This window comes from Acomys minous (assembly GCF_964271855.1).
Source record: "Acomys minous genome assembly, chromosome: 9".
NCBI classification, from domain to species: domain Eukaryota; kingdom Metazoa; phylum Chordata; class Mammalia; order Rodentia; family Muridae; genus Acomys; species Acomys minous.
In genome coordinates this window covers 26,783,258-26,798,708 of record NC_140490.1, presented here as the reverse complement: position 1 = coordinate 26,798,708, position 15,451 = coordinate 26,783,258, and the positions used below count along the sequence as shown (strand labels likewise).

General features: G+C 39.6%; 1 pseudogene across 1 annotated transcript; it reads left to right on the top strand.

The window, feature by feature from the left end:
- Window positions 1-243: 243 nt before the first annotated feature.
- On the top strand, window positions 244-728 carry LOC311605084 (mitochondrial fission 1 protein-like; annotated as a pseudogene). Its single transcript has one exon. The product of its transcript is annotated as a mitochondrial fission 1 protein-like (transcript).
- The last annotated feature ends 14,723 nt before the right edge of the window (window positions 729-15,451 follow it).

Sequence of the window (15,451 nt, the reverse complement as noted above, 5' to 3'; positions counted from 1 at the left end):
TCCTCAAATTATTACACAAAATAGAAGCAGAAAGAACATTGCCCAATTCATTTTATGAGGCCTCAGTTACCTCAATACCCAAACTAGATAAAGACCAAGCAAAGAAAGAGAAATATAGACCAATTTCCCTTATGAACATAGGTACAAAAATTCTCAATAAAATGTTTGCAAACTGGATGCTGGAAGTGTCTCTCCACCCCTGCTACTGGACCATGGAGACTGTGGCCCAATAGAAATCTTAGTGTGAGGCTTGCAGGGGGGAGGCCATGGAGGTTGTGGTGAATAAGCTGGTGTCTGTGGAGGATCTGAAGAATTTTGAAAGGAAATTTCAGTCTGAGCAGAGAGCTGGCTCTGTGTCCATGAGCAGGCAGTGTGAGTATGCCTGGTGCCTACTTCGAAGCAAGTACAATGACGACATCACATCCGTAAAGGGATCATGCTGCTGGAGGAGCTGTTGCCCAAAGGGAGCAAAGAGGAGCAGCGGGATTATGTCTACAACCTGGCAGTGGGCAATTGCTGACTCAAGAAATATGAAAATGCTCTAAGTATGTACAAGGGCTAGGGCAGACTGAGGCCCAGAGCAACCAGGCGAAGGAGCTGGAACACCTCATGGACAAAGCCATGAAGAAAGGTGGACTGGTAGGCATGGCCATTGTTGGTGGCATGGCCCTAGGTGTGGGTGGATGGCTGGACTCATCAGACTTGCTGTCTCTATGTCCAAACCCTGAAGACAGCCTGATCTCTGCCCCCAGAGGTTCTTGGGAGCCTGGGGGACACTGAAATAGGGTCCTGACCATTCTCACTATTGCCCCCTCTTTTCTTCTGCAAGCCCTGCCCACCTCTGCAGTCTCCGGTACCCTCAGCCTCCCAACCCCTGACATCTGTTGATTATCTCTAAGTCATGCTTTGCAATGAGTGTAAACAAAACTGGGCTGTGGCTTAGGAAAAAAAAAATGCTTGCAAACCAAATCCAAGAATACATCAAAAAGATCATCCACCGTGATCAAGTAGTCTTCACCCCAGATATAGGGGGTTCTTCAACATATGTAAATTGATAAATGTGACCCAACATATAAACACACTGGAAGACAAAAACATACATGGTTATCTCATTAGATATAGAAAAGGCCTTTGACAAAATCCAACATCCCCCATATGCTAAAGGTCCTAGAGAGATTAGGGACATAAGGGACATACTTAAACATAATAAAGGCAGTTTACTAAGCCTATGGCCAACATCACATGAAATGAAGAGAAACTTAAAGCAATTCCACTAAAATCTGGAACAAGATAAGGCTGTCTCCTCTCTCCATTTCTATGCATGATAGTACTTCAAGTCTCAGCTAGATCAATAAGATAACTGAAGGAGATAAAAGGAATACAAATTAGAAATGAAGAAATCAAAGGATCATTATTTTCAGATTATATGATAGTATATATAAGTGAGCCTAAAAATTCTACCTGGAAACTCCTATAGTTGATAAACCTCTTCAGCAAAGTAGCTGGATACAAGGTTAATTCAAAGAAATTACTAGAAATTATTGGACACAAATGACAAACAGACTGAGAAAGAAAGCTGGGGAACAACACCCTTCACAATTGCCACAAGTAATATAAATATTTTGGGGTAACTCTAACCGAGCAAGGGAAACATTAGTATGGTGAAATTTTCATCTCTAAAGGGAGAAATTTAAGAAAATATCAAAAGATGGAATGATCGCCTATTCTCATGCATCAGTGGAATTAATATGGTAAAAAAAATGGCCACTCTACAAAAATCAATGTACAGATTTAATGCAATCTTCTATCAACATTTTAAAACAATTTCTCATGAATCTTGAAAGGAAAAAAGTCTACTTCATGTGGAAACACAAAATCACAGGATAACTAAAACTGTTCTGAATAATAAAATACTGCTGGGGATATTATCACTCAGGACTTCAAACTGTATTGCAGAGCTATAGTAATAAGCATGGTGTTGGCACAAAAGCAGACATGTTGATTGAAGGAATCAAATTAAAACTCCAGACATAAATCCACACACCCATTGACATCTAGTTTTTTTTTTAAGTAAAGAAGCCAAAATCATACACTAGAAGAAAGACAGCATCTTCAACAAATGGTGCTGGTCAAACTGGATGGCTGCATGTAGAAGAATCTAAATAGATTCATACTTATCACCCTGCACAAAACTCAACTCCAAATGGATCAAGACATCAACTACAACCAGACACACTGAACCTAACAAAAGAGAAAGTGGGATATAGCCTTGAACTCATTGGCACAGAGAAAGACTTTATGAACAGAACACCAATAGCAAGGCACTAAGATCAATAATTAATACGAAATAGGAACTCATGAAACTGAAAAGCTTCTGCAAGTCAAAAGACGCTGTCATTCAGATAAAGTGACAGCCTACAGAATAAGAAAATACTTTTTAACAGCTATACACTTGATAGACATCTAATATTCAAAATATGCAATGAACTAAAAAACTACATATCGAGAATAAATAATCCAATTATAATGGGGTACAAATCTAAACAGAATTCTCAAGAGAAAACAAATAGCTGAGAAACACTTAAGGGAATGTTCAACATCCTTAGCCATTAGGGATTCGCAAATCAAAACAACTTTGTGACTCCATCTTACACCTGTCAGGATGGCTAAGATCTAGTACAAGTGAGAACTCATGCTTGCAAGGATGTGGAGTACAGGAGACACTCATCCATTGCTGATGCTAGTGCAAACTTATGCAACCATTATGGAATCAGTTGGTTCCTCAGGAAGATGGGAATATATCTACCTCAGGGTCCAAATGTACCACTATTGAGCATATACCCAAAGGACATTCCATTTTATCACTTACCACAATGCTCATTTTAATTCAATTCCTTTTCTAAGTCTTCTTCTTCTTCTTCTTCTTCTTCTTCTTCTTCTTCTTCTTCTTCTTCTTCTTCTTCTTCCTCTTCCTCTTCCTCTTCCTCTTCCTCTTCCTCTTCTTCTTCTTCTTCTTCTTCTTCTTCTTCTCCTTTTCCTCCTCCTCCTCCTCCTTTTTCTTCCTCCTTTTATTTTTTTGGGCTTTTTTTTTGAGACAGAGTTTCTCTGTGTAGTCATGGCTGTCCTAGACTCACTCTGTAGCCTTGATCTCACAGTGATCCACCTGCCTCTGCCTCCCGAGTGCTGGGATTTAAGGTGTGTGCCACCACGTCCAGCCTTTCCTAATTCTTAAGATTTCTAGTTATTCTTTCAAGGCTAAGAGGGTAGGTATACCCTCTTAAGGCAATTTTAGTTTTATCAAGTTTCTTGAAGTTGTTAAAAACATTTCAGTGCATGCATGTCTGACAGCACATGCATTTTTTGCCTATGAATATAGTTAAAAAGAACTAACTGAAAATATGCACCATGAGGCATGAAGAATATTTCTCATCAAAATCCTGCAGAGGCTTCTCCTTATTCCCAGCATTAAGATTCTGATATAACTCAATTGTGTTTCTTCTTTGAGTGATCTGATATTTACCGGATGAAAAACTCCATTTTGAAAACTTGTAAGTTGTATTTGGAAATGCTTGGATGTCTGCCATTTCAATGATACCGTTTAAAACCAAAGGAGTGAAGTCATCAAAAGGTGCAAACTTCCCATAGGGACTGTTTACATTGTTAAAACTGTAGCAGAGTCATAATTCTTTGTGATGCCTATCTAATCATCAATTGTATTCAGCTTATTCCACTCTTTCTCCTGAATATTTTTCAGGAGAAGTGAAAGGCCAAACCTAACTAGGGTACGTGTCAGTCAGAGTGGCCTGTTTCCTATATTGAGAGGTGGATATGGGAGGCAGATTCATATTTGTGTTCCAGTAATACCCCTCCCTATGCTCCCTCAAGCAGCCCTAAATAAATGCCACAGGTATGTGAGTGAGGTATTCTTTCTTAAAGACATAACAATAGGAGAGTAATTTGTTGAGAAGAAAAGAACTGATAGGAGGGGGAAAGAGTGGATAATAGGTTGTGATCAAAGTACATTGCATATGTTTACGAACCTGTGAATGAACAAATAAAAATGTATAAAAACCCTTTAGTTTGTATGCTAGCACTGAAACATTTTTAAAGGAAGTTGAGGCAGGGGAGAAAATAAAGGCTTGATAACATGAATGCATTTTGGTGGTAGAGCACAATCCTAGCATAAAAGATATCTTGCAGTTCATACCTGGTTCCCTACTCACCCCACAAGACAGAGTTCATTTGAGCTCACTATATTCTAGCTTCCAGACCATGACTATCCGTCCTTGTTGCTTTGGGTCCAATGATCTGGTTGCTTTGGACCATGGGGAATCTCGCATTAGACGGGAGTTCAAGGTGAAGCAAACCTACTTACCTCACAGGCAGGAAGCAAAAGAGAGAAAGGAAGCGTCAATTTCCCATAGTTCCTTTTCAGCGGCCTCTAATAATCGGAATACCTCCCACACTCCTAATTTTTCAGAACCTCCAGGAATCACCAGCCTGGAGACCTTCAACACTGGGTTTTCTGTGGAACAGCAAAGGTGCAAGTGGTCACATGTACTGAGAAGATGGAGATTTCTCAGGAGAGTAGACAGAGATGGGTACTCCATAAGTTGTCCTGGCTTCATTCTAATGTGAGATTCCTCTCTCTATAAAACAATACAGATTGTTGTTGCCAACAACAACAACAACAACAACAACAACAACAACAAAAACCCCACAACTCTCATCTCAAATATGACAAAAGATATATCACTTTAGAGCCAAATATGTGTGAATATGGCCACACTGTGCAAAGGATGGGGTCTGGGCTAGGGAGGTGCTTATTGGTTAAGAGCACTTGCAACTACAGAAGACCCAAGCTCAATTCCTGAATGCAAATGGCTGGTCGCAATCAATTCCAGGGGATCTGTTATCCTCTTTTGCCCTCCATAGCCACACATATGATACACAGACACACATGCAGACATATTCATATGTATAAAATGAAACCAAATAAATATTTAAAAGAAACAAAGGACACATCTTTCATGTTATATGATATTTGCTTTGGGAATTATTTGCATAACACAGGCTTCCTGGTTCATTTGCATAGCATGGGTTTTATGCCTCATTTGCATAATCTAGGCTTTCTATTTTTAAACTTTTAATTGATTCTTTGTGAATTTCACATCTTGCACCCCAACCCAAATCACCTCCTACTCCCTTCATAGCTGCCCTCCAACCTTGCAACCTCCCCCCAAAACAAACAAACAAACAACATGTCTTGCCACGGAAGCCTCAGTGTGCCATGATGTGTCCCACAGTATACCCTTTTGACCACACTTCATTACTTGCAAATGTTCAGTGCAGTGAGTCACTGTTCTGGTTCCAAGCCTTTCGCTTCTGCTACACTATCAAAACTGGCTCCTCACAGGGATTCCTCTCAGATATCCTGTTGTGGTCCTGTGTCATGGAGATTCTGAAGATTTGGGTCTGTTAGACAAGCCCCTCATGCACTCCAGCAGTTCAAAGATGAGGTAGATGTGTGGGTGAGACCACTCAGAGCCCTGGATCTGGGCCTGGGTGAAAGCTGTGCTGGTCAGCCTGTCAACTCTTCTGCACCCATGGTACCATGGCAACCACTCCCATTTTGCTCAGGTGAGGGGCAGAGGCAGCTCTCCTGCCTGAAGCAGCTGGCAAGGAGTGGGATGGCTCTTCCAAGCTCAAGCTCACCCAATTGTGGCCAGCTCCTCCACACTGCCTAGGCAGAGAATGCACACGACATCTCAGCATCATGTTACATCTCTACCCAGAGGTGTGCATTTTAGTATTATAAGGAGCTCAGGTCACATTCAGATATTCTGAGTGTCTCTGACCTACCTGGCGGCTCCAGCCATTTACATCAGCTGTGACTTCGTTTTCTAGCCTTCCTCTTTGACAACAGGCCTGTCTCAGATGCTAAAGTACAGTGTTTGCTTTGTGTGAGGCTTCCAGGCTTACTGTCTACTCTACTTTCCAATCTCGCTGACACATAGAAAGTGGAGCACGGAGGATCATCATGGTTCATGACCAGCTGGGAGTGCTGGTCAGAATGGCTACAGGTTACTACCTCGTTAATTAAATGGTAGACAGATGCTCTGAATCACTATTTCTTCTGAGCACTGCACGACTGGAGCCATTATGAAGAGTGGTTTCTGTGATGACCTACATTGTGCCTTGGCCCAATAGTCATGACAATGAACTAAACAGTGATAACTAGGTCTGCGGTAATGACAACAGAACTACTAGCATTCTTCAGTAGAAAAGGGACTAGACCTCACCTGGGATTCCAGCGTCTCAGGTGCATGTGACCTTTGGGGATGCTACAGTATATTGAAGGTAGAAGGCTAACCTGCAGTTGATGCACTTTTCCCTGGTTGACACCCATGCTGAAGGGGTACACTGATACAGAGGCTTTTAGGTCACAAGATTCTGATTTCATAATAACAAATTTAGGAGACCTCAAGTTAGAAATGTGAGACAGACAGATTTATTCTCTCTTCTGTAGAAGGCACTTTTATTCTCTTGAATGCGCACACACAGTACACATGCACACATACATGCACACATGGATGCATACACGCATGTACACACATGAGCTCACGGACATAGGTATGTACACACATGCATACGTACATCCACACACACATATACACACATAAATGTACACACATGCCTGCACACATACACACACACACACACACACACACACACACACGGCTTCCCTTTTCCCACTGGCTGGTAGTTACTCCATAGAGTTACAATTGCCGCTCTCATCCAACCCAGCCCCTTCCTCAAATTCCCTTCCCCATTTCTGATACAAAGGCTCAGTCACTTAGCCAGCTGCAACTTATTCAGTCCTAAGATAAACTGAGAGTTCATTAAAAGCTGGCACCAGTCGCTAGCTAGCAAAGAAGATGGGGGGCCTAGTGCCTACTGCTTCTCTGAAGATCCCCCAGCATACTTTACACTTAAAATAAAGCAGAGTGATTTGTCCCTTACAGCCTGCCTTCCTGTAAGTAACCATTCACCCACTCTCTGCTCACTCGTTCATCCGGCTGCAGCGCTGGGTGACAGCACCATTTCTCTGCTCTGGCTTTGATGCCACAGATCTGGGGTGAAGAGATGTTTGTCTACATCTCCCCCAAGAAAAGCCACACAACAGCAAGTGGTGATACTTCGTGGTGGCTGTGTTTTGTATTGCCCTATTTACCGATGGGTGTTTAACATACTGCGCTTTGCAGAAGTAGACTGACCTCCTGCATTTCCTTGTTTGTTAAATGTCTGTCCTTGTCTTTCTGTGTTCCAGTGGAGCATTGATCAAGGGAGATTCTGATTTAAAAGCTTTAACGTTGACAAACGGGAGCCTTTAAAAGAACTTGGTGATATTAAAATGAATATAACTCACCCTTCCCAATACACTTAAAAATCACTCCACTAGATCTCAAATCCCCTTTAACTTCTCAGTGCCAAACCCAACTAATCATAAATTTTAAATGCTAGAGGAAAATTAATTCACTTATATTCATTAATGTGTCTACATCCAGAAGATGGATTGTACAAAGCTCTTAGATACAATCTGTAAAACATAAATACTGTAAAAAAAACTTTTAAGTAATATTGTTGCCTAAATTTTTATTAAACTATCAGAGATATTTCATTCTTTCTTTTTAGCAGAGGTTTAAGTTAGGGAGTAAATTGCTGCTTTGTAGGCTTTGACCTTTTCCAAACCTACTTTATTTGGGGGGTTCTTTAATTCCTACACCTGCTTCCAGCCCACCTACCCTAGATAGGAGAGAAAAGAGGTTAACGGGAAGAGGAGAAGTAGACCTTCTTGGACTTAGTGCCTGGTAGCGAGTCCCCTGGCATAGTTGGCAGGATTTCAACAGACCAACAATTCCACCAAAGTTGCTGCTGGAACCTGGAACAGCAGTCAGGACCCAGAGTCCTGAAGTGTTCTCTGAAGCAGTTATTTTAGGAGCATCTCAAAATGGAGCGATAAGGAGCCAAACAGTATCAAGACCCAAAAGCCCCCAGCCTCCTGTGTTGGGCTCATATATATCCTCTAAGAGTCCGTACTAAGATGTGTTTCAGCTGGCAAAAACCAAGCCACCACACAAGGTGTGGCTCTTCTAGTGGACAAATATCACCTGATCTCTCACAAGTCTGTTCCCCATGCCACACTTGGGACCAAAACAAATACAGGTTTATATCTACTGCATATCCCACTTTCTATCAAAAAATAATAAACTGTATACAATAAAATAATTATGAGAATTAACCAGGAAAAGTTACATTTACAAGGACCAGTCCATTTGTATTCGACAGTCTTGGAGACATTATTCCACTGTCTGCCCTATCCTACTTAGTCTTATCACAGTGTCCAAAGTTTTCCTAAATCACTTTATTATAATTTACACTTATCAACCTTTAAACATGCTTTTAGCTCTTAAACTAATGCTTATAGTAATACTATGCCTATCTGGTTTTCAACCACATCAAAGACTTAAGAAGGAAATATTATCTAATATGAAGAAAGTGTAGGCAAGCAACTTCCAAAAATATAGACAGGACAGAGAGAGTTGCCTGCCTAGACAGTCACAGGTTTTTCTCTGTCACTGAGGCATCCAGTCTTTGGCCTGCCAGCCCCAAATATATATTCCATGAGGCAGGAATTTTGAAGGACTGGCCCACCTAGTCTCTGCAAAGCTTGACAGCCAATTTTTCAGTGTCATGTTTGATCACAGTTTGGATCGTCAGTCGGCCATCAGCTGTATTGATGAGAACAGTTCCTCAGTTGAGTGGCTATTCTGCCACACTTGTTTCTTTGATGTCCATCATCTTCATTGAAGCAGATTGGAGGTGCTGCCAGGAGCAGATGTGTCCCTCTGTCAGAAAAGCCCTTTATTATTAAATGCCATATTCTGTAGATCTCTGAAGTGCTTGAAGACCAGCTATCTATTTACTATAGTGCATAATTATATCTACCTATTGATTGATTGATCGACTTATCTATCTCAGTATATCTAAATAGGCAAGCATTGCTTGTTTCTAGCTACGCACTACCTGCTCAACCTTGAAAACATAAACAAGAAACTAAATAAGGCTTCTTCTATAATTAACTAAACTAGTATCTAACAAGACTACAAATAAGATTCATAGGTGCTTAGCACTAACTTGTGTCTCTAACCATCCCAAACAGTTTGTAGTAGTTAGCTGCCATAAGGCTAGAACTTTACTAAAAAAATAAGTCTAGACCTTTACATCACATTTTTAAATGAGTTGCATATGTACAATACCTTAAGCAAACGTCAAACAAAATCTATCAATATACAATATATACAATACACAAAGCTAAAGTTGAACAAAATTATCTTAAATTTCTACTGATCTACAATACCAATGTAAAATATTGGAGGCTAATAGATCCAGTAATCTACCTTTTATCCTATAGTTCTGTATCCTCCTCTTTTATCCTTTTCCTTTTCCCTCCTTTCTCATAACACTAGATAGGATAGAAAGATAAGAGAAAAAGGATAGAGGGAAGAAAGAAATAAATCCCTAAATGTAACCTTTACTAACATATTAACTAACCCCGTAGACAATAACAAACATTGGTAACCCACAAAAACACCCTCCCCACCTATTTGGAATGGGGGCATCATGTTCTCAAAATTTCTTTTTGCTGTCTAGGGTACCCTTAAAAAATAAGATATTGGTCAAGAACTGCAAAATCTGTTTCTGTCCAGTCTTTTGGGGAATCAATCCACTGGGTAGCCCTTTTAAAGTTGATATACATGCAAATTCTTGAGGAAACAGTAGCTGAGGCAGTCTTCAAGGTTGAATCACCTGGGCTACTTGCTTTGTCTTCATTATTATGAGGGTTTTTGCTCTGAAAATAAGCAAACTTTTAAAATTATTAGTATAGGTACATTTCTACATATACATGGAACATACAAGGTATACAAATTATCTAGAGATAAACATCTGCCCTATTTTTGAACAGGTGTAAGGCATCAATGCTATATGTCTGTTTGAGCTGCAAAATACATGCTATATGAAAGAATGGCGTGTCATAAGGACCAGGTAGCCTTAAGATTGTCTTGCTGTATGAACACATTCACATTTCAGGTAGCAGGATGTCTTCCCTGGTCAGATCTAATATTTATAAGTTTTGTCAGTAACCATATTTTTTCACTCCCTGTAGATACATAAGCATAACCATGTCTCCATCTCAAAACTATTGCAGGTTTCCAGTCCATTCTCAACAGATCTTTATAGTATATTGGTTGTCCCAGTTCATCAGTTTTTTTTTTCTATAATCCAATGTCTCTCAGCTGCTGTTGTCCCTTTTCCACCAACATTAAGAAAATTTAAAGTCAACAAAGCATTATTTAATCCATCCTTGTGAGTCTTTACCTTTCCTTTTTATTTAATAAGCATGTCTGTTAAGGTACACTTAGCTCTTTCTACAACTGCTTGTTCTGTAGGATTGTGTGGTATACCAGTAATGTGCTTTATGGTATAATATGCAAATTTTTCATCTTATTGAACACATATGCAGGAGCATTGTCAGTCTTAATTTGGGCAGGTATTCCCATAATTGTCATTATTTCTAATAAGTGAGTAATTACACAATCAGTCTTTTCAGAACTTAAAGCAGACATTCATTGAAACCCTGAGCATGTATCAATGGTACGATGTACATAACTTTATCTTCCAAATTCTGCAAAATGAAACACATACATCTGCCAGATTTCATTCCTTTTGGTACCCCTAGGGTTACTTCCAGCGGGCAATGGAGTTTGCTTATAAAAAAAAAAAACATGTAGGATACTTTTTAATTATGTATTTGGTTTGTTGCCAAGTAATAGAGAATTTTTTTCTTTAAACGTTTACTGTTAATATGATGCTTTTCATGAAACTTTTAGGCTTTTGACACATTTCCTATTAGTAACTGGTCAATTTCATTTCCTTGTGTCAATGGACCTGGCGATCCTGTATGAGACTGAAGATAAGTAATATACAAGGGATACTTTCTACTTCTGATGGCCTGTTGCAGTTCCATAAATAACAAAGTCAATTCTGTGTTGTCAGGTGTAAATTCAGCAGTTTCTATATGCAAAACAACCTTTTCTGTATATTGAGAGTCAGTAATTATATTAAGAGATTCAGGAAAATCTAATAGCACCATAAGGATTGCATACATTTCTGATTTTTGTACTGAAATATATGGGCTCTCAATCATCTTATTATTTTATCTGACTTACACGTGCCATTCCCATCCTGTTAGCATCAGTATAGAAGTTTGATGCCTCTGGAATTGGTGTTCTCTTTACAATATGAGGAAGGGTCCAAATAATTCTTTCTATAAACTGTATATGGTTGTTTTTCAGGTATTTGTTATTATCTTTTCCAAGACGTTACTACAAGCTCTTTGCCAATCTTCACTGATTACCCATAATGACATAACCTCAGCCTTAGTAAGAGGCACTACAATTTCCACTGTATCTCTTCCTGACAGTTGACATAGTCATATTTTACCTTTTATAATTAATTCAGAAAATTTTCTATGTGGGTCTTCAATTTTTTACTTTATGTGCTCAGAAAATCCATTCCATGATTTTATCTTCCCTTTGCATAATGAGTCCAGTAGGAGAATGAGTTGAAGGCAAAACAACCAAAATACAATTAAGCTTAGGCTCAATTCTACCCACATATACATCTTGTAGTCTTTGTTCTACCAGAATTAACTCTTTTTCTGCTTCAGCCATTAGACACCTTGGACTGTTTAATCTGAATCCCCTTGTAATGTTTTTTAAAAGTCACTTAATTCATAAGTAGCTGATCCAGTTGTAGGCCTCAGCCAGTTAATATCTCCCATAAATTTTTGAAAATCATTAAGAGTTTGCAACTGGTACAGATCCATAGAGATGGATATGTACCTTTTGTGGTTGATTTTTGTTGTTGTTGTTGTTGTTATTTTATAGCCCAAATAGGTAATTAAATCTATTTGTGTTTTTTTTCCCTTGGAGAAATCTGTAGCCCCAGCATGGCAGATTTCTCTGTGTTTCTTTAAACATTTTCTCTAAAATATCTGCATCAGAATCAGCCAACAAAATATCATCCATGTAATAGTAAATGATAGATTGAGGAAACTGCCTATGAATTCTTTTTAGTAGTTGTCACACTAAGTATTGACATAAAGTTGGACTATTCAGCATTCCCTGTGGAATTACCTTCCAATGGTATCTCTTCATTGGACCACTATTTTTAAGAGTAGGTTGGGGAAATTTTCTTCTATGATTTTGTTGAGAATAGTTTCTGGGCCTTGAAGTCTGATATCTTCTCTTTCTTCAATGCCTATTATCCTCAGATTTCTTCTTTTCATGGTGTCCTTAATTTCTTGGATGTTTTGTGTCAGGAGTTTTCCAGATTTGGCATTTTCTTTAATGGTTGCTTCAAGATCTGTGATTGTAGAGGAAGGACAGCAGGTTACCAAGAAGAGACTTGATACCCTATGAACATATACAGGGGGAGGTAATCCCCCTCAGGAACAGTCATAGGGGAGAGGAATAAGGGGAAAATGGGAGAGAGGGAAGAATGGGAGGATACAAGGGATGGGATAACCATTGAGATGTAACAAGAATAAATTAATAAAGGAGAAAAAAAAGAATCAATAGAAAAAAAAGAGTAGGTGCTGAGAAAGCAAACCTTTCCCTATCCTGCTCATGCAAGGGTATTGTGAAAAAAAACAATCTTTTAAGTCAATTACTATTATAGAACATCACATAGGTAACAAAGAAGGTAAAGGAATTCCAGGTTGTAAAGGACCCATTGGGTAAATTATTCTATTCACTGCTCTTAAACCTGTTACCATCCTCCATTTTCCTGATTTCTTTTTTACAACAAACACAGGGTAATTCCATGGGCTGGTAGACTCTTCTATATGGTGAACCTCCGGCTGCTCTTGTACCAGTTATTGAAGTGCCTGCATTTTACTTTTGTTATGGGCTACTGCTCTTGCCACACAGATCTGTTTGATATCCATTTTAGAGGCAAGGCTGTTGGTATATAAGCAGTGGCCCTTTTTATAAATTTGTAAACTCAATACCTGTGAAGTTCTGTGTTTGGGCAATAGGCACAGCTTGAGATTATTCTTGATTACACATATCAATATATTCCCCAGAAACATCTACAATTTCACCCCTAATTTCATCATTGTCTGTCTCTGTGATTTCAGGAATATTAATTTGAGTAACCCACTGTTGTAAAAGATCCCTTCCCCCAAAATGTATGGGTATGTCAGCCACATAGGGTCTCAGCTTCTCTGTTTGCCTTTCTGGTCCCACACACTTAATCCACTGTCTTATTTGTCTTATTTGAAATAACTTACCAATTCCTTTGAATTGTGTGTAAAACTTCTGAAGTGGCCAATTTGGCTTCCAATACTTTTGAGAAAGGATCGTGACATCTGCTTCTGTATCCTCCAAACCTTCTATTTCAACACCATTCATTTGTACCATTAATTTAGGACTCTTATCATTAACCATTGTTTGCCAGAACACACATCTCCCAGTACTCCCAAATGCATCTGTTCTTTCTACTGGAGCAGCTTTGCCCTTGATGTAAAGAAACAGTAACAGCTGAGCAATTCTATCCCTTACATTAATTTGCACCTCCTTCTTTGCATATGCTATGATTTTAATTTCTTCCTTGCAATCCCCATTTATAATACCTGGAAGCACAGTAAAGCTTTGAGAAGTTAATCCACGTCTTCCCAAGTTTATTCCTACTGTCCCTGAAGGTAAAGGCCTGTAAACACCAGTCATTATTTGTAACATTCAACATGTGAGGATAGTGTAAGAGATTTATCTGAGGCCAGATCCATTGTGCTGCCTTCAGTAACATACATTAAATCATCAATACCTAGTCTTTGTTTTCCTGCAAGTTTTTTATCTCCTGGCTGACCAAAGAAAGAAGGCGCATATTGTTTGCTCTGGGGCCTCAAGCTAACAGGTCCCTCCTTTCGTTTACCAATGTCAAGAGATCACCTTGTACATCTCTCTTGGATTGACAGTTGTAGACCAATGTTTTCCCTTCCTACAGCAGCTACAATACCCTGGATGTCTTGGAATATCATTATCATTACAGCCAGAAGCTCTTTGTACTCTTCTACAAGTACCATTTGCTCTAAAGTGAGGGCATCTATTATTTTGAAGTCAGGAAGTTTTAACCTTACAGTTCCTTTGTAAATGGTCTAATTTACCACAGTTAAAGTACCAGATCTTTTGATAGCTGAGACCTCTAGCTATAGCTTGTCCTATGATATTGTTTTGCTGCTCCTGGGAGCTACTATTAACTGTCTCTCTTACCCATTCATCTAATAGGGCTCCTCGTGCTTTTGATGGTCTAATTGCTCCCTTACATTAAGAATTTGCATTCTCACATGCCGTGATCAGTGTCAATGCCTGTCTAGTCTCAGGATCTGGTACGGTTCTATCTAGAGCTGAACCCAATCTCTGTAAGAATTCTCTGAAGGCTTCTCCGAGGCCTTGAAGTACCTTAGTAAATGAAGTGGTTTTGTTACCAGGATCCTCAGCCATGTCCCAAGCTCTTAAAGCTGCAACAAACATTGTTCAATTAGTACATCTTCAGATCGGGCTGTTTCTTTAACAACATTTATGCCCTTGTTATATTTTGTTGTTCTATTCTCGTGGCTTCATTTCTCCACCACAATAACTGCCATAACTGTTGAGTAGCTTCTAAAACAGCTGACACCAATCCCTTCCAATCTTAAGGACTAAGTCTGTGCTGTGTAGCCCAGTGACTGGAAAAGCTGATGGTGTCTGTGTAGCCCTAGAGAATCCCTCTATCTTGTCTCCAAAGCCTTTTTGGCCTGTCTGCTTTTCTTTTCCTCTAGAATCTTTACAGCCTCTCTGGTTTCCCATTTTTTTCTATGGCCCCTTCCACACTCTGGTGCTCTGGACACCTGGCACATGGAGCAGGGCCCTGTAGCAATTGTGGGAAGTGCTAATCTGATCTGATCTGAGCTGCAATGGTTGCAGGGCTTGTCTGGGATGTACTCACATTACCCAGCCAGAACCAATAAGAACCCTAGCTTCCTTCACACTGGCTTTGAGAAGATTCTTATCATGGAGCGATTGGTGGCAGCTCTTCCCTTGAGACACACCTTGGGAATCAGAAAGAATGATACATTCTAGTGGTTAGAAGGACGCCACTCTGCCTGGATGCCACGCTGCCTGGCCTAGGCAGCAGGGAGGAATGAGATAACAAGGCAGCATCTTTTGAAGGAAGGGATATCACTGTATTTGCAGGCTTATCTGGACACTCCCAGGGCTGCAACACAAGAGTTGGTCATGGACTAAATCTCTCCTGATGTTCTGATCTCACTCTGCGTCACTTATTA